Below are 6,000 nucleotides of genomic sequence, written 5' to 3'. Positions count from 1 at the left end.
CTTTACGTTTCCCTTTGCTCTTGAGCTTAATTAACAAATAAATTGATTTAATCATTTGAGCATCGAAAAGAGGAACACAAGGCACTTAGCCCATATTTATACATTAGACATTAAGTCACATATGTACGGAATCATGAATCAAACTCAACATTTAGCTAATTTTTCCCCCTTGGCCGAATATGCATGTCTATTTTGGGGCCGATTTCAACACTTAATACATTCTACAAGTATGGTCACTTGTATTGACTAAACACCCTTTTGTTTCAAGTTCAAAACTTGGCTAATACACACATATACACACTAGTAAAGCATCCTCTCCCTTTCCATCAATTTAACACATGCATTGCTCATTAACATGCAAAAGTTATATTCGGCCTTAGCACACAACTGCTAGCCGATTCTTCTCCATTTAGCAACCAATGCACATATGTGCTCACTCAAAATGCTAAAAAGGAGGTTCAAGAATCATCAAGCCACCATCACATGCATCATTAACAAGCTTCATATTTAGCATGCAATGGCATAACACAAACTCCACCTAGGCCGAATCTTAACTCATCCTCATGCCTCATCACCACAACATCAACATCAACCAAGAATGATGCATCCATGGCCGAGTGTCATTTCCATCACATAGCAAATTTAGACCATGGGCTAGGTAGAACTCAAGCTAACAACTAAAACATGCATGCATCTCATGGAACATCATCAAACATACCTTAGCCTAGCTACATGCATGGCCGAACCTCTTCAACCTTTCTTCTTCCTTCCTCCTTAAATTTTGGCCAGGATGAACCAAAGGATGAGCATTTTTTTCTTGTTTTTTTTTCTAGTTTCGGCTAATGAAGATGAGAAAGGATGAACAAAATTTTCCTTTCTTTTCTTTAGCTCACGGCAATGGGGGGGAAAACTACAACATTTTTTTTTGTATTCATCATACTCCTTTTCATTATTTTATGCCATGCCCTTTTTTATTTTTTCCTACATACCTCACTAGGCCAACATGTTCCAACATGTTTCCACCATAGCATGGCCAACCACTAGCTCAAATTTTGGGTAATTTGACATGCAACCCATCATTTTCACAACATGCATTAATAGACCATTTTAAATTAGCCTATCATATTTTCACCATGTCTCATATCAATCCCTATTTAATAATTTCTCATGCAATTGGCAAAATTGGAGAATGAAACTTCCACATACTCATGTACACACATAATAAGCATAGAATATGGAAATCAATTATTTTTATGACTCGGTTTTGTGGTCCCGAAACCACTTCCCGACTAGGGTCAATTTTGGGCTGTCACAACTCTCCCCCACTTAAGAAATTTTCTCCCCGAAAATCTTACCGGTAAATAGGTTTGGGTATCGTTCTTTCATCGAGCTCTCGGTTTCCCAAGTAGCTTCCTCGATCCCGTGTTTGAGCCATAACACCTTCACTAACGGAACCCTTTTGTTTCGCAACTCCTTCACTTCACGAGCTAGGATATGCATCGGCTCTTCTTCATAACTCATATCGGCTTGAATTTCAACCTCTGATGGGCTAATTATGTGCGATGGATCAGATCGATAGCGTCGAAGCATCGAAACATGAAAGACGTCGTGAATCTTTTCAAGCTCAGGGGGCAAAATCAATCTATACGCAACCGGACCAACTCGTTCGGAGATTTCGTACGGCCCAATGAATCTCGGGCTCAACTTGCCCTTACGGCCAAACCTGAGTACCTTTTTCCAAGGCGAAACTTTAAGGAACACTTTATCTCCCACCTGATATTCAATGTCCTTTCGTTTCAATCCGCATACGATTTTTGACGATCTGTGGCTGCTTTCAGACTTTCACGGATTACCTTTACTTTCTGTTCAGCATCCTTAATCAAATCAACTCCGAAATTTTACTTTCACCGAGCTCGGTCCAAACAACGGTGTACGGCATTTACGACCGTACAAAGCCTCGTAAGGTGCCATCTTAATACTTGATTGAAAACTATTATTGTAAGCGAATTCAATCAAAGGTAAATACCGTTCCCATGAACCACTGAACTCGAGGATGCAACATCTCAACATATCCTCAAGTATCTGAATTATCCGCTCAGATTGACCATCGGTTTGGGGATGAAAAGCAGTGCTAAAATGCAGCTTGGTACCCAAAGCTTCTTGCAATTTCCTCCAAAATCGCGAGGTGAATCTCGGATCTCTATCCGACACGATAGAAATAGGTACCCCGTGTAATCTCACAATCTGAGAAACGTACAATTCAACTAGTCTATCCAATGAAAAATCCATACACACGGGGATAAAGTGAGCCGACTTAGTCAGTCTATCAACAACAACCCAAATCGCATCCTTCTTACTTGTTGACAATGGTAGTCCGGACACAAAGTCCATTGTGACTCGATCCCATTTCCACTCGGGTATCATGATCGGCTGAAGTAATCCTGAAGGCACTTGATGTTTCGCTTTCACTTGTTGACATATTAAACATCTCGAAACAAAGTCGGAGATGTCTCGTTTCATACCATGCCACCAAAACCAACGTTTCAAATCGTTGTACATTTTCGTACTCCCCGGGTGACTTGACATTCGGCTACAATGGGCTTCGTTCAGAATCATCGAAATGAGTTCCGAACTCCTTGGAATACACAAACGACTTCTGAACCTCAAACAATCATCATCATCAATTTGAAACTCCGATTCCTTGTTCGGAGCACACTCAGCCCGTTTTGCAACCAATTCATCATCAACTTTCTGGGCTTCACGAATTTCATGAATCAATAATGGTTTGGCTTTTAATTCAGCTATTAACACATTGTCGGGTAGAACAGACAAGTGCACATTCATCGCTCGTAAAGCAAACAATGATTTCCGGCTTAAGGCGTCCGCAACCATATTAGCCTTTCCCGGGTGGTAATCAATGACAAGCTCGTAATCTTTCAACAACTCAAGCCAACGTCTTTGTCGCAGATTTAAGTCTCTTTGAGTCATCAAATTTTTGAGACTTTTGTGATCCGAAAATACATGGCACTTCTCACCAAATAAGTAATGTCGCCATATTTTTAAAGCAAATACGATGGCAGCTAGTTCAAGATCATGGGTCGGATAATTTTTCTCATGTGGCTTTAATTGTCTCGACGCATAGGCCACCACTCGACCTTCTTGCATCAATACGCAACCCAACCCAAGTAGGGATGCGTCACTATAAATGACAAACTCTTTGCCTGATTCGGGTTGCACTAAAATTGGAGCTTCAGTCAAATAAGTTTTTAGTTGATCAAAACTTTTTTGACATTTCTCCGTCCATTCGAACTTAACATCCTTTTGAAGTAGCTTCGTCATTGGTGTGGCTATCATCGAGAAACCTTTGACAAATCGTCGGTAATAACCGGCGAGTCCCAGGAAGCTCCGAACTTCGGTAATATTTCTTGGAGGCTTCCAGTTAAGTATGGCTGAAATTTTGCTCGGGTCAGCTCGAATACCCGATGCGGATACCACATGACCCAAGAAGCTAACCTCTCTTAACCAGAACTCAGACTTACTGAACTTAGCATATAACTGCTTATCCCGCAAAATTTGCAACACTAGCCTCAGATGCTCAGCATGTTCGGTCTCATCTCTTGAATAGACCAAGATGTCATCAATGAACACAACTACGAACCGATCCAAATATGGTCTGAAGATCCGATTCATCAAATCCATAAATACCGCAGGGGCATTTGTGAGCCCAAACGGCATCACTAAGAACTCGTAGTGACCATATCCCGTTCTGAAAGCAGTTTTGGGTATGTCCGAATCTCGAATTCGCAACTGATAATAGCCCATCTCAAATCTATTTTTGAGAACATTGAGGCTCCCTTCAGTTGGTCGAACAAATCATCGATACGCGGTAACGGATATTTGTTCTTTATCGTCACTTTATTCAGTTGACGATAGTCAATGCACAACCTCATGGTTCCGTCCTTCTTTTTCACGAACAATACTGGTGCACCCCAAGGTGAGAAACTTGGTCGAGCAAAACCTCTATCCGTCAATTCTTGCAACTGAGCTTTCAACTCTTTTAACTCGGTTGGTGCCATACGATACGGAGCTATCGAAATCGGCGTAGTCCCAGGTACAAGCTCAATACCAAACTCTACCTCCCGAACAGGTGGTAAACCCGGTAATCCTTCAGGAAAAACATCCGGGTATTCACAAACCACCGGCACAGATTCGGGTTTCTTGTCTAATTCTTTGTCATCCAGTACATACGCAAGGTATGCTTCGCACCCTTTTCTTACATATTTCTGGGCCAACATTGCTGATATTACAGCTGGCATCCCCTCCAAGTCCGTAGACTCAACTCGGATTACTTCGTTATTTGCGCACCTCAAATCAATAGTCTTGCTTTTGCAATTCACAACTGCATCATGCGCGGTCAACCAATCCAAACCAAGAATAACATCAAATTCATCAAACGGCAAAAGCATCAAGTCCGCCGGAAAACAGGAACCTCGAATTTCTAGGGGACATTTCTTACACACTTTGTCGACAAGCACGTAACGACCCAAGGGATTTGACACCCGAATACGAACTCAGTAGACTCAATAGGTAAAGTCTTACTGGATGCTAAGGTTTCACATATGTAAGAATGAGTAGAACCGGGGTCAATCAAAGCAATTACATTAGTATCAAAGAGAGTAAAAGTACCGGTAATAACATCAGGCGAAGAAGCATCCTCGCGGCACGTATAGCATAAGCTCTAGCAGGCGCACGAGCCTCGGATCTGGTCGTAGCATCTCTAGATCCTCTCTGACCACCACTAGCATTGCCCGTATTTCCAGATGGTCTACCTCGAGCAGTGGTAGCACCCGGTTTCCCACTCTGATTTTCATTCTGTTCAAACAACCTCGGGCAATCTTTAATGAAGTGGTCAACTGATCCGCACTTGTAACAGGAGCGGTCAGGGAATCTACAACTCCCCGAATGCCATTTACCGCAATATCGACATTTCGTTCTATCTCGACGTTCATTCCCAACATGGCGACCGAAGTGCCTCGTGTACCCACAGGGGGTCGATCACGATCTCGTCCAAAAAGGCCCGAAGTGCCATAAATGGCCCGCATCATCTCGAAATTTCTTCGATGCCTGTTGAAGAGACTTTCCCGAAGATCTTTTACGAAACTCTCCAGTTCCCACATCAACTTTTTGTTTTTCTTTTCTAAGCTCTTCGGCTTTACAAGCTCGCTCGACCCAGTATTTCAAGAACGCCAACGAACATTTTTATATCTTCATTCAGCCCATCCTCGAAGCGTTTACACATGATAGCCTCGGACGAAACACATTCCCGAGCGTATCTACTAAGTCTAACAAATTTTCGCTCGTAATCAGTAACTGACATGGAACCTTGCTTAAGCTCAAGAAATTCCTTCCGTTTTGATCAACAAATCTCTGACTGATATACTTTTTCCGAAACTCAGTTTGGAAAAACTCCCAAGTTACTTGCTCTCGGGGCACAACAGAAGTCAGAGTACTCCACCAATAATAGGCAGAATCACGTAGCAAGGAGATAGTACACTTTAGGCATTCATCGGGTGTACAAGATAGCTCATCGAGTACCCGGATAGTGTTGTCCAACCAAAATTCAGCTTGCTCGGCATCGTCGCTATCGTAGCTTTAAATTCAGTAGCCCCATGTTTTCGGATTCTGTCAACTGGGGGCTTATTTGACCTTATTTGGTCAGTTACCGGAGGTATTGTAGGTGCGGGGGTGGTATTAGTTGGGAATGGAGGTTGTGGGACAGCCGTATTAGTTCGAATGTATTGGTTGAACCAATCATTCATCACGCTATAGAAAGCTTGTCTAGCTTCATCATTCGGGTTACTAGCATTAGGTTGAGAGTCCGCCGGCGCTGTCCCTTGTGTGGGAGCAGGCGCTACACTCTCAAGATCATCAGCTACCTCTCGGTTGGGATCGGGATCCATTACTATAAATAAACACATTTACAATTGTCAGAAATCACCA

This window comes from Gossypium hirsutum, chromosome A03 (genome assembly GCF_007990345.1).
Source record: "Gossypium hirsutum isolate 1008001.06 chromosome A03, Gossypium_hirsutum_v2.1, whole genome shotgun sequence".
NCBI lineage: Eukaryota > Viridiplantae > Streptophyta > Magnoliopsida > Malvales > Malvaceae > Gossypium > Gossypium hirsutum.
This window is presented reverse-complemented; position numbering follows the sequence as displayed.